Source organism: Hyperoodon ampullatus (genome assembly GCF_949752795.1).
Source record: "Hyperoodon ampullatus genome assembly, chromosome: X".
In the NCBI taxonomy this organism is placed as follows: Eukaryota; Metazoa; Chordata; class Mammalia; order Artiodactyla; family Ziphiidae; genus Hyperoodon; species Hyperoodon ampullatus.
Genome location: NC_136913.1, coordinates 140,887,077 through 140,908,237, shown reverse-complemented (window position 1 = coordinate 140,908,237; position 21,161 = coordinate 140,887,077).

The window sequence follows — 21,161 nt, the reverse complement described above, 5'->3', positions numbered from 1 at the left end:
GCATTGTAACAAGCATCATGGACCTTTGTTATGACAAGGGCATGGAGCAATGTGATGAGAGGCTTCATGGAGCATTGTGATGAGAAGACCATGGAGCCTTGTGATGACAAGTCTCATGGAGCATTCTGATGAAAAGAGGCATGGAGCATTGTGATTACAGGGGTCTTGGAGCATTCTGATTACAAGGGCATGGAAAATTCTAAGAGAAGGCCAAGGAGCATTCTGATGACATGCGTCATGGAGCTTTGTGATGACAAGGGCATGGAGCATTGTGATTACTGGGGTCATGGAACATTGTGATGACTGGTGATGGAGTATTGTGATGACTAGTGATGGAACATTGTGATATTAGTGGTGAGAGAGCATTTTGATGAAAAGTGAATGGAGCATTGTGATGACAAGGTTTATGGAGCATTGTGATGACAAAGTTGTGGAGCTTGTGATGACAAGTGCATGGCCCATTCTGATGACATGCCTCATGGAGCATTGTGCTGAGAAGCGCATGGAGCATTGTGATGACAAGGGTCATGGAGCACTGTTCTCACAAAGGCATGGAGCATTGTGATGACAAGGGTCACGGAGCATTGTGATGAAAAGTTCATGGAGCACTGTGGTGAAAAATGTCACAGAGACTTGTGATGACGAGGGCATGGACCATTTTGATGACAAAGGTCATGAAGCATTGTGATGACGGGAGTCACGGAGCATCGTGATGACAGAGTTCATGGTGCAATGTGACGACAATGGCATGTTGCATTGTGATGACAAGGGCATGGAGCATTGTTATGACATGTTCATGGCTTATTGTGAAGACAGGTGTCAGGGAGCATTGTGATGGCATATGTCATGGTCCATTGTGATGACAATGGCATGGAGCATTGTGATGCCAAGTGTCATGGAGGATTGTGATGACAAGAGCATGTATCATGGTGATCAGAAGTGTCATGGAACATTGTGATGACAAGGGACATGGAGCATTGTGATGTCCAGGGCATGGAGCATTGTGATGGCATGTCCGTGGAGCATTGTGATGGCAAGACCATGGAGTATTTTGATGACGAGTGTCATCGAGCACTGTAATGACACGGGGCATGGAGAATAGTGATGACAAGTGTCATGGATCACTGTGATAACAAGGGTCATGGAACATTCTGATGACAAGTTTCTGGAGTATTGTGGTGACAATAGCATGGAGCATTGTGATGAAAAATGCATGGTGCATTGTGATGAAAAAGGCATAGAGCCTTGTCATGACAGGGTTCAAGGAGCATACTGACGACAAGTGTCAGGGAGCATTGTGATGACAAGTGTATTGAATATTGTGATGAAAAAGGTCATGGAACATTGTGATGAGAAGTGCATGGATAATTGTGATAACGAGCGTCATGGGGCGTTGTGATGACAAGTGTTATGGAGCATTGTGATCACAAGGGTTTGGAGCATTGTGATGACAGAGGTCATGTAGCATTTTGATTTCATTGTGATGACAATAGCATGAAGCATTATGCTGATGGGCATGGTTCGTTGTGATGACAAGGTTCATGGAGCATTGAGATGAAAATTGGCATGGAACATTGTTATTACTTGGGTCATGGAGCCTTGTGATGACAATGCCATGAAACATTGTGATGACAGGAGAGAGGGAATATTGTGATGACTAGTGTTGGAAAATTATGATATTAGTGGTGAGACAGAATTTTGATGTGAAGTTCATGGAGCTTTGTGATGACAAGTTTTAGGGAGCATTGTGATGACAAGGTTGGGGAGCACTGTGATGACAAGCGCATGGCACACTGTGATGACATGGGTCATGGAGCATTGTGCTGACAAGGGCATGTAGCATTGTGATGACAAATGTCATGGAGCATTGTGCTGACAAAGGCATGGAGCATTGTGATGACAAGTGTCATTGAGTGTTGTGCTGAGAAAGGCATGGAGCATTGTGATGAAAAGTTCATGGTGCATTGTGGTTACACAGGTCACAGAGCCTTGTGATGACGAGGGCATTGACCATTGTGATGACAAATATCATGAAGCATTGTGATGAATGGAGTCACAGAGCATTGTGATGACAGGGGCATGAAGCATTGGTCTCACAAATTTCATGGATTATTGTGATGACAGTGGGCATGGTGCATTGTGATGAAAAGAGCATGGAACATTGTGATGACAACGTCATGGACTATAGTGAAGACAGGTGTCAGGGAGCATTGTGATGACATATGACATGGTCCATTGTGATGCCAATAACATGGAGCATTGTGAGGACACGTGTCATGGACGATTGTGATGACAAAGGTAAAGGAGCATTGTGATGATCAGGGCATGGAGCAATGTGATGGCAAGACTGTGGAGCATTGTGATGAGAAGACCATGGATAATTGTGATGAAGAGAATCATAGAGCATTATGATGACAAGAGCCATGGAGCATTCTGACATAAGATATCACTTATGAAGGAAATGTAAACATGGCTACATATGAACTGAATTAGGAAAGAGAACAGTGTCACACATTTAGAAAATATACTTATGCCTGCTTAAGGGGAAAGAGAGGTGGGGAGATGTACAAAACCAGAGTTTGATATTAGCACAGGTACCGTTCCATAATCCAAATACAGAATAGACAAGACCTACTCCTTCCTTAGTGAACGGGACTGAACACCCATATTCCCCGCAGAGGAATATATCAGAGTAGTAAGAATCTTAAAACCTATGTATCGATATGTATCTGAAAGGGAATCAAGTGTGTGTAGACTGGCATAAACATGGCAGTGAGAATAAGCTCAAAAACACTATAAAAAGGAATTTCAAAAACAAAATAAAAAAACAGGGTAATTCTTTACAATTCCTTGAGGGGCTCTGATGAAACCTGGAATGACCCTATCTACAATGACAGCTGGATGTGGCATAAGGCTGGACACTTGGGACTGAGAGGATTGTTGAGATTCGGTGAGCAAATGCAGACCCTTTAAAGCAATAACGTGTGGCACACATTCCAAGGTTCCAAACTATCCAGGTTGAAGGGAATATTACTACAGCTATAACATGTACGGGAAACCTAGAAAATGGACACACTGTGAATACGAAAGGTTTCTAAAACTCAAATAATAGTCCCTCTCCGGGTGCTCCGGTTTGACTTTCCAACTGCTTTACTATCAATCTCCCAACTTGGAAAGACAGCCCCTTTAACCTCCTGGTTCGCACAGGTTGCCAATTTGGCAGAGGATGAAAGGGAAGAGGGAGAACCAATGAGAGAGTAGCTGTTAGGCATTTGGACGGGCATATGTCACTCTAATTTCCTGGCAGGAAGAAGAATTAACCAAAGTCTCAGCCACCCGCCGGGAACTAGTATAGGTCCTGAACCAAAATTTTGGACTTGCGGTCAGCTCACAAAAAACGAGTTAAAAAATGGAGCTTAGGGGCACAACAAAGCACAAACTGTCAGAGTAATAAAGGACAAAAATGGTCCAAAAATCTGTTGAGGGAAGGCAACGAGGGAGACTTCAAAGCGAGCCAGAATAGCAGGAAACAGATTTCAAGAGGTACATTGGAATCGCCTTTAAAGCACAGGAAGCGGGGCACAACTTTGACAATGATGTACTTGGCCAGAAAGGGTGTATGTGTTTTCTCCTGAATATATTCAGGAGAAAATGCATACGCCCTTTTTGGCCAAGCAAGCAAGCAGGCAATGCAAATCTACAATACAATGAAGTATCACTTCCCACAGGTCAAAACGGACATCAGCAAATGTGTAAAAACCAGAAAGGTAAGACAGGCCCTGGAGAAAAGGGAGCCTAGTTATGCTGGTGGGCAGGATGTAAACTGCCAACTGCCTCTCTGGAGGACTGCATTGTGTTCCCTAAAACAAGTAAACAACAGAGCTACAGAGCCAAGGGCACTTCCAGTCTAGGGAATATACCTTGGTAAAATTGAAAATCAATAAGACAGAGCCACCCCAAAATTTAGGGCTGCATTGCTTACAAGAACCTCAACTTGGGTACACCTTAAATATCCCAGGAAAGACAAAAATGGTTCAAGAAATTTTGTTACTTACGTACGATGGAATATCCGTCAGCCATGAAATCAATGTTATAAGGCCAGTAGCAGCAAAATGAGTGGATTCAGATACGATGATTCTAAGTGAAATAAGACACAGAGAAAAAGAAACTTATCATAAGATATCACTTATGAAGGACCTGTAAACATGGCTACACATGAAATGAGTTAGGAAAGAGAACAGAGTCTCACATTTAGAAAACACTCTTATGCCTGCTTAAGGGGGAAGGAGAGGAGGGGTGATGCATAAAACCAGAGTTTGATATCAGTACATGTACCGTTCCAAAAAGCAACTATGGAATAGAAAAGACCTATACTTTCCTCAGTGAAAGGGACTCAAAACCCCATATTTCCCTCAGAGGTATATATCTGACTAGTAAGAAACTTAAAACCTATGTATTGATATGTCTCCATAAGGGAATCAAGTGTGTCTAGACTGGCATAAACATGGCAGTGAGAATCAGCTAAAACCCATTATAAAAACGAATTTCAAAAAGAAAACAGAAAAACAGGGAAATTCTTTACAATCCTTCAGGGGCTCTGATGAAACATGAAATGACCCTATCTAAAACGACAGCTGGATGTGGCATAAGGCTGGACACTTGGGACTGAGAGGATTGGTGAGGTTCGGTGAGCAAATACAGACCCTTTAAAGCAATAATGCGTGGCACACATTCCAAGGGTCCCAACTCTACAGGATGAAGGGAATATTACTACAGCTATAACATGTACGGGAAACCTAGAGAATGGACACACTGTGAATATGAAAGGTTTCTAATACTCAACTAATAATCCCTCTCCTGGTGCTCCGGTTTGACTTTCCAACTGCTTTACTATCAATCTCCCAACTTGGAGAGACAGCCCATTTAACCTCCTGGTTCGCACAGGTGTCCAATTTGGTAGAGAATGAAAGGGAAGAGGGAGAACCAATGAGAGAGTAGCTGTTAGGCATTTGGACGGCACATGCCATTCTAATTTTCCGGCAGGAAGAGGAATTAACCAAAGTCTCAGACACCCGCCGGGAACCAGTATAGGTCCTTAACCAAAATTTTGGTCTTGCGGTCAGCTCACAAAAAACGAGTTGAAAAATGGAGCTCAGGGGCACAACAATGCACAAACTGGCAGAGTAATAAAGGCCCACAATCGTCCGAAAATCTGTTGAGGGAAGGCAACGAGGCGGACTTGACAGCGAGCCAGAATAGCAGGAAACAGATTTCAAGAGGTACATTGGAATCGCCTTTAAAGCACAGGAAGAGGTGCACAACTTCGACAATGATGCACTTGGCCAGCAAGAGTGTATGTGTTTTCTCCTGAATATATTAAGGAGAAAACACGTACGTCCTTTTTGGCCAAGCAAGCAAGCGGGCAACGCAAATCTGAACTACAATGAAGTATCACTTCCCACCGGTCAAAAGGGACTTCCACAAAATGTGTAAAAAACAGAAAGGCAAGACAGGCCCTGGAGAACAGGGAGCCTAGTTATGATGATGGGCAGCATGTAAATTGCCAACTGCCTCTCTGGAGGAGTGCACTGTGTTCCCTAAAACAAGGAAACGACAGAGCTACAGAGCCAAGGGCACTTCCAGTCTAGGGAATATACCTTGGGAAAACTGAAATTCAATAAGACAGTGCCACCGCAAAATTTAGGGCTGCACTGCTTACAAGAACGTCAACTTGCGTACACCTTAAATATCCCAGGAAAGACAAAAATGGTACAAGAAATTGTGTTACTTATGTACGATGGAATATCAGTCAGCCATGAAATCAATGTCATAAGGCCAGTAGCTTCAAAATGAGTGGATTCAGGTACGATGATTCTAAGTGAAATAAGTCACAGAGAAAAAGAAACTTATCATAAGATATCACTTATGAAGGTACTGTAAACATGGCTACACATGAAATGAGTTAGGAAAGAGAACAGAGTCTAACATTTAGAAAAAAGTCTTATGCCTGCTTAAGGGGGAAGGAGAGGTGGGGTGATGCATAAAACCAGAGTTTGATATTAGTAGAGGTACCGTTCCAAAAACCAAATATGGAATAGACAAGACCTACACTTTCCTCAGTGAAAGGGACTCAAAACCCCATATTTCCCTCAGAGGAATATATCTGACTAATAAGAATCTTAAAACCTCTGTATTAATATGTCTCCATAAGGGAAACAAGTTTGTCTTGACTGCCATAAACATGGCAGTGAGAATCAGCTCAAACCCACTATAAAAAGGAATTTCAAAAACAAAACAAAAAAACAGAGAAATTCTTTACAATTCCTTCAGGGTCTCTGATGAAACCTGGAATGACCCTATCTACAATGACAGCTGGATGTGGCATAAGGCTGGACACTTGGGACTGAGAGGATTGGTGAGATTCGGTGAGCAAATGCAGACCATTTAAAGCAATAATGTGTGGCACACATTCCCAGGGTCCCAACTCTCCAGGTTGAAGGGAATATTACTACAGCTATAACATGTACGGGAAACCTAGACAATGGACACAATGTGAATATGAAAGGTTTCTAAAACTCAACTAACAGTCCCTCTCCTGGTGCTCCGGTTTGACTTTCCAAATGCTTTACTATCAATGTGCCAACTTGGAGAGACAGACCCTTTAACCTCCTGGTTCGCACAGGTTGCCAATTTGTCAGAGGATGAAAGGGAAGAGGGAGAACCAATGAGAGAGTAGCTGTTATGCATTTGGACGGTCACATGTCACTCTAATTTCGCGGAAGGAAGAAGAATTAACCAAAGTCTCAGCCACGCGCCAGGAACCAGTAGAGGTCCTGAACCAAAATTTTGGACTTCGGTCAGCTCACAAAAAACGAGTTGAAAAATGGATCATAGGGTCACAACAATGCACAAACTGTCAGATAAATAAAGGACAACAATCGTCCAAAAATCTGTTGAGGGAAGGCAACGAGGCGGACTTGAAAGCGAGCCAGAATAGCAGGAAACAGATTTCAAGAGGTACATTGGAATCGCCTTTATAGCACAGGAAGAGGGGAACAACTTCAACAATGATGCACTTGGCCAGAAATGCCGTATGTGTTTTCTCCTGAATATATTCACGAGAAAACGCATACGTTCTTTTTGGCCAAGCAAGCAAGCGGGCAATGCAAATCTGAACTACAATGAAGTATCACTTCCCACCGGTCAAAAGGGACATCTGCAAGATGTGTAAAAGCCAGAAAGGTAAGACAGGCAATGGAGAACAGGGAGCCTAGTTATGCTGATGGGCAGGATGTAAATTACCAACTGCCTCTCTGAAGGAGTGCATTGTGTTCCCTAAAACAAGGAAACAACAGAGCAACAGAGCCAAGGGCACTTTCAGTCTGGGGAATATACCATGGGAATACTGAAAATCAATGAGACAGGGCCACCTTAAAATTTAGTGCTAAACTGCTTACAAGAACCTCAACATGGGTACAACTTAAATATACTAGGAAAGACAAAAATGGTTCAAGAAATTGTGTTATTTATGTACGATGGAATATACCTCAGCCATGAAATCAATTTTATAAGGCCAGTAGCAGCAAAATGAGTGTATTCAGGTACGATGATTCTAAGTGAAATAAGTCACAGAGAAAAGAAACTTATCATAAGATATCACTTATGAAGGTCCTGTAAACATGGCTACACATGAACTGAGTTAGGAAAGAGAACAGAGTCTCACATTTAGAAAACACTCTTATGTCTGCTTAAGGTGGAAGGAGATGTGGGTTGATGCATAAAACCAGAGTTTGATATTAGCACACGTACCATTCCAAAAACCAAATACGGAATAGACAAGACCTAAACTTTCCTCAGTGAAATGGACTCAAAACCACATATTTCTTGCAGAGGAATATATCTGACTAGTAAGAATCATAAAACCTATGTATTGTAAGTCTCCATAAGGGAATCAAGTGTGTCTAGACTGGCATAAACATGGCAGTTAGAATCAGCTCAAACCCACTATAAAAAGGAATTTCAAAAACAAAACAAAAAAACAGGGAAATTCTTTACAATTCCTTCAGGGGCTCTGATGAAAGCTGGAATGACACTATCTACAATTAAAGCTGAATGTCGCATTAGGCTGGACACTTGGGACTGAGAGGATTGGTGAGATTTGGTGAGCAAATGCAGACCATTTAAAGCAAAATGCGTGGCACACATTCCAAGGGTCCCAACTTTCCAGGTTGTACGGAATATTACTACAGTTATAACATGTACAGGAAACCTAGAGAATGGACACAGTGTGAATACAATAGGTTTCTAAAACTCAACTAATAGTCCATCTCCCAGTACTCTGGTATGAATTTCCAACTGCTTTACTATCAATCTCCCAACTTGGCAAGACAGCCCCTTTAAACTCCTGGTTCGAACAGGTTGCCAATTTGGCAGAGGATGAAAGGGAAGAGGGAAAACCAATGAGAGAGTAGCTGTTAGGCATTTAGACGGGCACATGTCACTCTAATTTCCCGGCAGGAAGAAGAATTAAACAAAGTCTCTGCCACCCGCCGGGCACCAGTATAGGTGCTGAACCAAAATTTTGGACTTGCGGTCAGCTCACAAAAAACGAGTTGAAAAATGGAGCTCAGGGGCACAGCAATTCACAAACTGGCACAGTAATAAATAAAACAATCGTCCAAATATCTGTTGAGGGAAGGCAACGAAGCAGACTTCAAAGCGAGCCAGAATAGCAGGAAACAGATTTCAAGAGGTACATTGGAATCGCCTTTAAAGCACAGGAAGAGGGGCACAACTTCGACAATGATGCACTTAGCCAGCAACAGCGTATGTGTTTTCTCCTGAATATATTCAGGAGAAAACGTATACGCCCTTTTTGGCCAAGCAAGCAAGCGGGCAATGCAAATCTGCACTACAATGAAGTATCACTTCCCACCGGTCAAAAGGGACATCAGCAAAATGTGTAAAATCCAGAAAGGCAAGATACGCCCTGGAGAACAGGGAGTCTAGTTATGCTGATAGACAGGATGTAAATTGCCAACTGCCTCTCTGGAGGAGTGCACTGTGTTCCCTAAAACAAGGAAACAACAGAGCTACAGAGCCAAGGGCACTACCAGTCTAGGGAGTATACCTTGGGAAAATTGAAAATCAATAAGACAGAGCCACCTCAAAATTTAGTACTGCACTGCTTACAAGAACCTCAACTTGGGTACAACTTGAATATCCTAGGAAAGACCGAAATGGTTCAAGAAATTGTGTTACTTACGTACGATGGAATATCCCTCAGCCATGAAATCAATATTATAAGGCCACTAGCAGCAAAATGAGTGTATTCAGGTACGATGATTCTAAGTGAAATAAGTCACAGAGAAAAAGAAACTTATCATAAGATATCACTTATGAAGGTCCTGTAAACATGGCTACACATGAACTGAGTTAGGAAAGAGAACAGAGTCTCACATTTAGAAAACACTCTTATGTCTGCTTAAGGGGGAAGGAGAGGTGGGGTGATGCATAAAACCAGAGTTTGATATTAGTACACGTACCGTTCCAAAAACCAAATACGGAATAGACAAGACCTACACTTTCCTCAGTGAAATGGACTCAAAACCCCATATTTCTCGCAGAGGAATATATCTGACCAGTAAGAATCTTAAAACCTATGTATTGATAAGTCTCCGTAAGGGAATCAAGTGTGTCTAGACTGGCATAAATATGGCAGTTAGAATCAGCTCAAACCCACTATAAAAAGGAATTTCAAAAACAAAACAAAAAAACAGGGAAATTCTTTACAATTCCTTCAGGGGCTCTCATGAATCCTGGAATGACACTATTTACAATGACAGCTGGATGTGGCATAAGGCTGGACACTTGGGACTGAGAGGATTGGTGAGATTCAGTGAGCAAATGCAGACCCTTTAAAGCAATAATGCGTGGCACACATAACAAGGGTCCCAACTCCCCAGGATGAAGGGAATATTACTACAGCTATAACAGTTACGGGAGACCTAGAGAATGGACACACTGTGAATACGAAAGGTTTCTAAAACTCAACTAATAATCCCTCTCCTGGTGCTCCGGTTTGATTTTCCAACTGCTTTACTATCAATCTCCTAACTTGGAGAGACAGCCCCTTTAACCTTCTCGATCGCAGAAGTTGCCAATTTGGCAGAGGATGAAAGGGAAGAGGGAGAACCAATGAGAGAGCAGCTGTTAGGAATTTGGACGGGCACATGTCACTCTAATTTCCCGGCAGGAAGAAGAATTAACCAAAGTCTCAGCCACCCACTGGGAACCAGTATAGGTCCTGAACCAAAATTTTGACTTGCGGTCAACTCACAAAAAACGAGTTGAAAAATGGAGCTTAGGGGCACAGCAATGCACAAACTGTCATAGAAGTAAAGGACAACAATCGTGCAAAAATCTTTTGAGGGAATGCAACGAGGTAGGTTGAAAGCGAGCCAGAATAGCAGGAAACATATTTCAAGAGGTACATTGCAATCACCTTTAAAGCACAGTAAGAGGGGCACAACTTCGACAATGATGCACTTGGCCAGAAAGTGTGTATGTGTTTTCTCCTGAATATATTAAGGAGAAAACGCATACGTCCTTTTTGGCCAAGCAAGCAAGCGGGCAACGCAAACCTGAACTACAATGAAGTATCACTTCCCACCAGTCAAAAGGGACATCCGCAAAATGTGTAAAAACCAGAAAGGCAAGACAGGCCCTGGAGAACCGGGAGCCTAGTTATGCTGATGGGCAGGATGTAAATTGCCAACTGCCTCTCTGGAGGAGTGCACTGTGTTCCCTAAAGCAAGGAAACAACAGAACAACAGAGCCATGGGCACTTCCAGTCTAGGGAATATACCTTGGGAATACTGAAAATCAATAAGACAGAGCCACCACAAAATTTAGTGCTGCACTGCTTACAAGAACCTCAAATTGGGTACACCTTAAATATCCTCCGAAAGACAAAAATGGTTCAAGAAATTGCGTTACTTACGTACGGTGGAATATCCCTCAGCCATGAAATCAATGTCATAAGGCCAGTAGCAGCAAAATGAGTGGATTCAGGTACGATGATTCTAAGTGAAATAAGTCACAGAGAAAAAGAAACTTATCATAAGATATCACTTATGAAGGTCCTGTAAACATGGCTACACATGAACTGAGTTAGGAAAGAGAACAGAGTCTCACATTTAGAAAACACTGTTATGAATGCTTAAAGGGGAAGGAGAGGTGGGCTGATGCATAAAACCAGAGTTTGATATTAGTACAGTTACCATTCCAAAACCCAAATACTGAATAGACAAGACCTACACTTTCCTCAGTGAAATGGACTCAAAACCCCATATTTCTCGCAGAGGAATATATCTGACTAGTAAGAATCTTAAAACCTATGTATTGATAAGTCTCCATGATGATGGGCATGGTTCATTGTGATAACAGTGTTCATGGAGCATTGAGATGAAAAGTGGCATGGAGAATTTTTATTACAGTTGTCTTGGAGCATTGTGATGAGAAGGCCATGGAGCAGATTGATGACATGCGTCATGGAGCTTTGTGATGACAATAGCATGGAGCATTGTGATTACAGGGGTCTTGGAGCATTGTGATGACAAGGGTCATGAAGCTTTGTGATGACAAGGCCGTGGATCATTGTCATGACAGGGCTGAGGGAGTATTCTGATGACTAGTGATGGAACATTTTGATATCAGTGGTGAGAGAGCATTTTGATGAGTAGAACATGGAGCATTGTGATGACAAGTTTTATGGAGCATTTTGATGACAAATTTGTGGAAATTTTTGATAACAAGCGCATGGAGCATTGTGATAACAAGGGTCATGGAGAACTCTGCTGACAAAGGCATGGAGCATTGTGATGGCAAGGGTCACAGATCATTGTGAATGAAAAGTTCATGGAGCATTATGGTGACAAATTTCACAGAGCCCTGTGATGACGAGGGCATGGACCATTTTGATGCCAAAGGTCATGAAGCATTGTGATGACTGGAATCACGGAGAATTGTGATGACAGGGGCATGGAGCATTGGTCTGACAAGTTTCATGGATTATTGAGATGACAGTGGGCATGGCGCATTGTGATGACAAGGGCATGCAGCATTGTTATGAGAAGGTCATGGAGTACTGTGCAGACAGGTGTCAGGGAGCATTGTGATGACATATGTCTTGGTGCATTTTAATGACAATGGGATGGAGCATTGTGAAGCCAAGTTTCATGGAGGATTGTGATGACAAATGTAATGGAGCATTTCGATGACAAGGGCTTGGAGCTTTTTGATGACAATGTTCATGGAGCACTGTGATGACAAGGGCATGGAGCACGGTGATGACAATGGCCATTGAGAATTTTGATGACAATGTCATGAAGCACTGTGATGAAAAGCACTTGGAGCTTGCTATGACAGGGTTCATGGAGCATTGTGATGACAAGTGCATGGAGAATTGTGATGACAAGATGATGTAACATTGTGATGAGAAGTGTCATGGAGCATTGTGATGGCAAGACCGTGGAGCACTGTGATGAGAAGACCATGGACAATTGTGATGTCGAGCGTCATGCAGCACTGTAATGACAAGGGGCATGGAGCATTGTGATGACAGGGGTCATGGAGCACTGTGATGAGAAGTTCATGGAGCATTGGGATGAAAATATTCATTGAGTATTGTGATGGCAGTGGTCATGGAGCATTGCGATGACAATGGAATGGAGCATTGTGATGACAATGTCCTGGAGCATTGTGAGGAGAAGACCATGGGGACTTGTGATGAAAAGTGTCATGGAGCATTCTGATGAAAAGGAGTGTGGAGCATTGTGATTACATGGTCTTGGAGCATTGTGATGAAAATGGCATGGGTGATTGTGATGCAAAGGGCATGGAGCCTTGTCATGACAGGGTTCAAGGAGCATACTGACGACAAGTGTCAGGGAGCATTATAATGACAAGTGTAATGAGCATTGTGATGACAAATGTCATGGAGCATTGTGATGAGAAGACCATGGATAATTGTGATGATGAGCATTATGGGGAGTTGTGATGACAAGTGTTATGGAACATTGTGTTCACAAGGGTTTGGAGCATTGTGTTGACAGAGGTTATGGAGCATTCTGATTTCATTGTGATGACAATAGCATTAATCATTATGATGATGGGCATGGTTCATTGTGATTACAGAGTTCATGGAGCATTGAGATGAAAAGTGGCATGGAGCATTTTGATTACAGTTGTCTTGGAGCTTTGTGATGACAAGGGCATGGAGCATTGTGATGAGAAGGCCATGGAGCAGATTGATGACATGCAACATGGAGCTTTCTGATGACAATAGCACGGAGCATTGTGATTACAGGGGTCTTGGAGCATTGTGATGACAAGGGTCATGGAGCCTTGTGATGACAAGGCCGTGGAACATTGTCATGACAGGGGTGAGGGAGTATTCTGATGACTAGTGATGGAACATTTTGATATCAGTGGTGAGAGAGCATTTTGATGAGAAGTACATGGAGCATTGTGATGACAAGTTTTATGGAGCATTCTGATGACAAGTTTGTGGAAAATTTTGATAACAAGTGCATGGAGCATTGTGATAACAAGGGTCATGGAGCACTATGCTGACAACGGCATGGAGCATTGTGACGGCAAGGGTCACAGAGCATTGTGAATGAAAAGTTCATGGAGCATTATGGTGACAAATTTCACAGAGCCCTGTGATGACGAGGGCGTGGAACATTTTGATGCCAAAGGTCATGAAGCATTGTGATGACTGGAATCACGGAGCACTGTGATGACAGGGTCATGGAGCATTGTGATGACAGGGGCATGGAGCATTGGTCTGACAAGTTTCATGGATTATTGAGATGACAGTGGGCATGGCGCATTGTGATGACAAGGGCATGCAGCATTGTTATGAGAAGGTCATGGAATACTGTGCAGACAGGTGTCAGGGAGCATTGTGATGACATATGTCTTGGTGCATTGTGATGAAATTGGCATGGAGCATTGTGAAGCCAAGTGTCATGGAGGATTGTGATGACAAAGGTAATGGAGCATTGTGATGACAAGGGCTTGGAGCTTTTTGATGACAATGGTCATGGAGCACTGTGATGACAAGGGCATGGAGCACTGTGATGACAACGGCTATTGAGAATTTTTATGACAATGTCGTGAAGCAGTGTGATGAAAAGCACTTGGAGCTTGCTATGATAGGGGTGATGGAGCATTGCGATGACAACTGCATGGAGAAATGTGATGACAAGATCATGTAACATTGTGTTGAGAAATGTCATGGAGCATTGTGATGGCAGGACCGTGGAGCACTATGATGAGAAGACCATGGATAATTGTGATGTCGAGCGTCATGCAGCACTGTAATGACAAGGGGCATGGAGCATTGTGATGACAAGGGTCGTGGAGCATTCTGATGACAAGCTTGTGGAGTAATGTGATGACCATGGCATGGAGCATTGTGATGAAAAGGGCATGGAGCATTGTGATGTAAAAGGCATGGAGGCTTTTCATGACAGCGTTCAAGGAGCATTCTGACGACAAGTGTCAGGGAGCACTGTGATGACAAGTGTATTGAGCATTGTGATGACAAAGGTCATGGAGCATTGTGATGACACGGGCATGGAGTATTGTGATGACAGGCATCATGGAGCGTTGTGATGACAAGTGTTGTGGAACAATGTGATCACAAGGGTTTGGAGCATTGTGATGACAGAGGTCATGGATCATTTTGATTTCAAGGAGCACAGAGCGTTGTGATGACAGGGATCATGGAGAATTGTGATGAGAAGATCATGGAGCATTGGGCTGAAAATATTCAGGGAGTATTGTGATGACAGGGTTCTTGGAGCACTGTGATAACAAGGGCATGGAGCATTGTGTTGAGAAGGCCATGGAGCATTCTGATGACATGTGTCATGGATGTTTGTGATGAAAAGGGGAATGGAGCATTGTGATTACAGGGGTCTTTGGGCATTGTGATGAAAAGGGCATGGATCATTGTGATGAAAAAGGCATGGAGCCTTGTCAGGGCAGGGTTCAAGGAGCATACTCTCGACAAATGTCAGGGAGCATTGTGATGACAAGTGTATTGAGCATTGTGATGACAAAGTTCATGGAGCATTGTGATGAGAAGACCATGGTTAACTGTGATGAGGAGCGTCATGGGGCATTGTGATGACAAGTGTTATGGAACATTGTGATCACAAGTGTTTGGAGCATTGTGATGACAGAAGTCATGGAGCATATTGATTTCATTGTGATGACAATAGCATGAATCATTATGATGATGGGCATGGTGCATGGGATGACAGGGTTCTTGGAACTTTGAGATTAAAAGGGGCATGGAGCATTGTGATTACATGGGTCTTGGAGCGTTGTGATGACAAGGGCATGGAGCATAGTGAATGAGAAGTCCATGGAGCATTCTGATGACGTGCGTCATGGAGCTTTCTGATGACAATTGCATGGAGCATTGTGATTACATGGTCTTGGAGCATTGTGATGAAAAGGATCATGGAGTATTGTGATGACAAGGCTGTGGATCCTTGTGATGGCAGGTGTCATGGAGCATTGTTATGACAGGGGGAATGGAGCATTGTGATGACAAGCGTCATGGAGCTTTGTGATGACAACGGCATGGAGCAATGTGATGAGAGGGTTCATGGAGCATTGTGATGACAATGGCATGGAGCATTGTGATGCCCAGGGTTATAGAGCTTTGTGATGACAAATGTCATGGAGCATTCTGTTGAAAAGGGTGACGTGCATTGTGATGAGAAGGGCAGGGAGCATTGTGATGACAGGGTCATTGAGTAATTTGCTGAAAAGGGTCATGGAATATTTTAATTACAGTGGTTATGGAATATTGTGATTTCAGGGGTCATGGAGCTTTGTGATGAAAAGTGTCATGGAGCATTTTGATGACAGGGGTTATGGAATATTGTGATGTCAGGGGTCATCGAACATTGTGATGATAAGTGCATGTAGCATTTTAATGACAGGGGTCATGGAACATTGTGATGACAGGGGTGATAGGGTATTGGAATGAATAGTGATGGAACATTGTGATATCTGTGGTGAGAGAGCATTTTGATGAGAAGTGCATGGAACACTGTAAAGACAAGGTTTAAGCAGCATTGTGATGAAAATGATGTGGGGGCCTCCCTGGTGGCGCAGTGGTTGAGAGTCCGCCTGCTGATGCAGGGGATACGGGTTCGTGCCCCGGTCTGGGAGGATCCCATATTCCGCGGAGCGGCTGGGCCCGTGAGCCATGGCCACTGAGCCTGTGCATCCAGAGCCTGTGCTCCGCAACGGGAGAGGCCACAACAGGGAGAGGCCCGCATACCCCAAAAAAAAAAAAAAAAAAAAAAAAAAAAAAAAAAAGAAAATGATGTGGAGCATTCTGATGACAGGCACATGGCGCATTGTGATGACGTGGGTCATGGAGTATTGTGCTGAGAAGAACATGGAGCATTGTGATGACAAGGGTCATGGAGCATTGTGCTGAGAAAGGCATAGAGAATTGTGATGACAACGGTCACAGAGCATTGTGATGAAAAGTTCATGGAGCATTGTGGTTACAATGGTCACAGAGACTTGTGATGACGAGGGCATGGACCATTTTGATGAGAAAGGTCATGAAGCATTGTGATATCTGGAGTCACAGAGCATTGTGATGACAGGGGTCATGGAGCATTGTGATGAAAAGGGCATGGAGCATTGTGATGACAGGGGCATGGAACTTTGGTCTGACAAGTTTCATGGATTATTGTGATGACAGTGGGAATGGCGCATTGTGATGACAATGGCACGGAGCATTGTGATGACAATGTCATGCAGTATTATGAAGACAGGTGTCAGGGAGCATTGTGAAGACATAAGTCATGGCCCGTTGTGATGACAATGGCATGGAGCATTGTGATTCCAAGTGTCATGGAGGATTGTCATGACAAAGGTAATGGAGCATTGTGATCACAAGGGCTTGGAGCATTGTGATGACAAAGCCATGGAGCACTGTGCTGACAAGGGCATGGAGCATTGTGATGACAAGGTTCATGGAGCATTGTGCTGAGAAAGGCATGGAGCATTGTGATGACAAATGTCACAAAGCATTTTGATGAAAAGTTCATGGAGCATTGTGGTGACAAATGTCATAGAGCCTTGTGATGACGATGGCATGGACCATTGTGATGACCAAGGTCATGAAGCATTTTGATGACTGGAGTCATGGATCATTGTAATGACAATGGCATGGAGCATTGTGATGACAGTGGCATGGAGCTTTGGTCTGACAAGTTTCATGGATTATTGTGATGGCAATGGGCATGGCTCCTTGTGATCACAAGGGCATGGAGCATGGTGATGACAACGTCATGCAGAATTGTGAAGACAGGTGTCAGGGAGCATTGTGATGACCTATGTCATGGACAATTGTGATGACAATGGCATGGAGCATTGTGATGCCAAGTGTCATGGAGGATTGTGATGACAAATGTAATGGAGCATTGTGATGACAAGGGCTTGGAGCTTTGTGATGACAAGGGCCATTGACAAATTTGATGACAAACTCGTGAAGCATTGTGATGACAAGCGCATGAAGCTTGCTAGAACAGGGGTCATGGAGCATTGCAATGACAAGGGCATTTAGAATTTTGATGAAAAGAACATGTAAAATTGTGATGAGATGTGTCAAAGAGCATTGTGATGACAAGCACATGGAGAATACTGATGACCAGGGCATGGAGCATTGTGCTGGCAAGACTGGGGAGCATTGTGATGTGTAGACCATGGATAATTGTGATGACGGGAGTCATGGAGCACTGTAGTGACAAGGGGCATGGAGCATTGTGATAACTGGTGTCATGGATCATTGTGATGACAGGGATCATGGAGCATTGTGATGACAAGGTTCATGGAGCATTTGGACGACAAGCTTGTGGAGTATTATGATGACAATTGCATGGAGCACTGTGATGAAAAGGCCATTGAGCATTGTGATGACAAGGGCAAGGAGCAATGTGATGAGAGTGTTCATGGAACATTGTGATGACAATGGCATGGAGTATTGTGATGCCAAGGGTCATGGAGATTTGTGATGACAAAGGTCATGGAGCATTTTGATGACAAGTGCGTGGTGCATTGTGATGAGATGGGCAGGGAGCATTGTGATGACAGGGTCATGGAGCAATTTGATGAAAAGGGTCAGGGAACATTTTGATGACAAAGGTCATGGAACATTGTGATGTCAGTGGTCATGGAGCATTGTGATGATAAGGGCATGTAGCATTTTGATGACAGGGGTCATGGAACATTGTGATGACAGGGGTGAGGGAGTATTGTGATGACTAGTGATGGAACATTGTGATATCAGTGGTGAGAGAGCATTTAGATGAGAAGTGCATGGAGCATTGTGATAAAAAGGTTTATGGAGCAATTTGATGACAAGGTTGTGGAGCATTGTGATGACAAGTTCATGGCACATTGTGATGACATGTGTCTCGGAGCATTGTGTTGAGAAGCACATGGAGCACTGTGATGACAAGGGTCATGGAGCATTGTGCTGACAAAGGCATGGAGCATTGTGATGACAAGTGTTACAGAGCATTGTCATGACGAGGGGATGGACCATTGTGTTGACAAAGGTCATAAAGCATTGTGATGACTGGAGTCAAGGAACATTATGATGTGAGGGGCAATGGAGCATTGTGATTACAAGGGCATGGAACATTGTGATGACAGGGGCATGGAGCATTGGTCTGACAAGTTTCATGGATTATTGCTATGACAGTGGGCATGGAGCATTGTGATGACAGAGGTCATGGATCATTTTCATTTCAAGGACCATGGCGCATTGTGATGACAAGGGCATCAAGCAATGTGAACCCAACTTTCATCGAGGATTTTGATGACAATGGGAATGGAGCATTGTGATGACAACTTCATGAAGCATTTTGCTGACAGATGCATGGAACATTTTGATGACAAGGGTTATGGAGCACTGTGATGACAAGCGTCACTGAACATTTTGATTACAGGGGTCATGGAGCATTGGGATAACAAGGGCATGGATCATTGTGATGACAAGTGTCATGGAGCATTCTGATGACAAGAGTCCCGGATCATTGTGTTGTCAGGGGTGATGGATCATTTTGATGACTGTGGTCATGGAGCATTGTGATGACAGGGGTCATGGAGCATTGTGCTGACAAGGCCATGGTGCATTGTGAATGAGAAGGCCATGAAGCATTCTGATGACATGCGTCATGGAGCTTTGTGATGACAAGGGCATGGAGCATTGTGATTACAGGGTCTTGGAGCATTGTGATGACAAGTGTCATGGAGTCTTGTGATGACAAGGCCGTAGAACCTTGTGATGGCAGGGGTCATGGAGCATTGTTATTACAGGAGTAATGGAGCATTGTGATGACAAGGGCTTGGAGCATTGGTCTGAAAAGTTTCATGGATTATTGTGATGAGAGTGTGCATGGAGCATTATGATGACAAGGGCAAGGTACACTTAGATACATGGGTCATGGAGGATTGTAATGACAAGGGCATGGAGCATTGTGATGAGAAGGGCATCGAGCACTGTGATGACAAGCGTCTTGGAGCTTTGTGATGACAAGGGCATGGAGCAATATGATGAGAGGCTTCATGGAGCATTGTGATGACAATGGCATGGAGCATTGTGATGCCAAGGGTCATGGATCTTTGTGATGACAAAGGTCATGTAGCATTTTGATGACAAGGGAGTGGTACATTGTGACGATAAGGGCATGTAGCATTGTGATGACAGGGTTCATGGAACATTGTGATGAAAGTGGTTAGGGAGTGTTGTGATGATTAGTGATGGAACATTGTGATATCAGTGGTGAGAGAGCATTTTCTTGAGAAGAGCATGGAGTATTGTGATGACAAGTTTTATGGTGCATTGTGATGACAAAGATGTGCAGCATTGTGTTGACAAGCACATGGCACCTTGTGATGACATCGGTCATGGAGCAGTGTGCTGACAAGCTCATGGAGCACTGTGATGACAAGTGTATTGAGCATTTTGATGACAAATGTCATGGAGCATTGTGATGAGAAGACCATTGATAATTGTGATGACGAGCGTAATGGGGCGTTGTGATGACAACTGTTATGGAACATTGTGATCACAAGGGTTTGGAACATTGTGATTACAGAGGTCATGGGGCATTTTGATTTCATTGTGATGAAAATAGCATGAAGCATTATGATGATGGGCATGGATCATTGTGATGACAGGGTTCATGGACCATTGAGATGAAAAGGGGCAAGGAGCATTGTGATTAAAGGGATCTTAGAGCATTGTGATGAGAAGGTCATGGAGCATTGGGCTGAAAATATTCATGGAGAATTGTGATGGCAGGGGTCATGGAGCATTCTGATGACAAGGGTCATGGAGCTCTGTGATGAAAAGCGTCATGGAGCATTCTGATTACAGGGGTCATGGAGCATTGGGATGACAGGGTTCATGGGGCATTGGTCTGATAAATTTTTTGGATTATTGTGATGACAGTGGGCATGGCGCATTGTGATAAAAAGGGCATTAAACATTGTTATGACAAGGTCATAGATTATTGTGAAGACAGGTGTCAGGGAGCATTGTGGTGACATATGTCATGATCCATTGTGATGACAATGGCATGGAGCACTGTCATGCCAAGTGTCATGGAGAAATGTGATGACAAATATAATGGAGCATTGTGATGACAAGGGCTTGGAGACTTGTGATGACAAGGGTTATGGAGCATTGTGATGACAAGGGAATGGATCATTGTGATGACAAGTGTCATGGAGCATTTTGATGACAAGTGTCCAGGATCATTGTGTTGTCAGGGGTCATGGATCGTTGTGATGACAGTGGTCATGGAGCATAGTGATGACTGGGTTCATGGGGCATTGTGAAGAGAAGGTCATGGAGCATTGGGCTGTAAATATTCATGGAGTATTGTGATGACACGGGTCATGGAGCATTTTGATGACAAGGGAATGGAGCATTGTGATGAAAAGGGCATGGAGCATGTTGATGAGAAGGCAATGGAGCATTTTGAAGACATGCTTCATTAAGCATTGTGATGACAAGGGCATGGAGCATTGTGATTACAGGG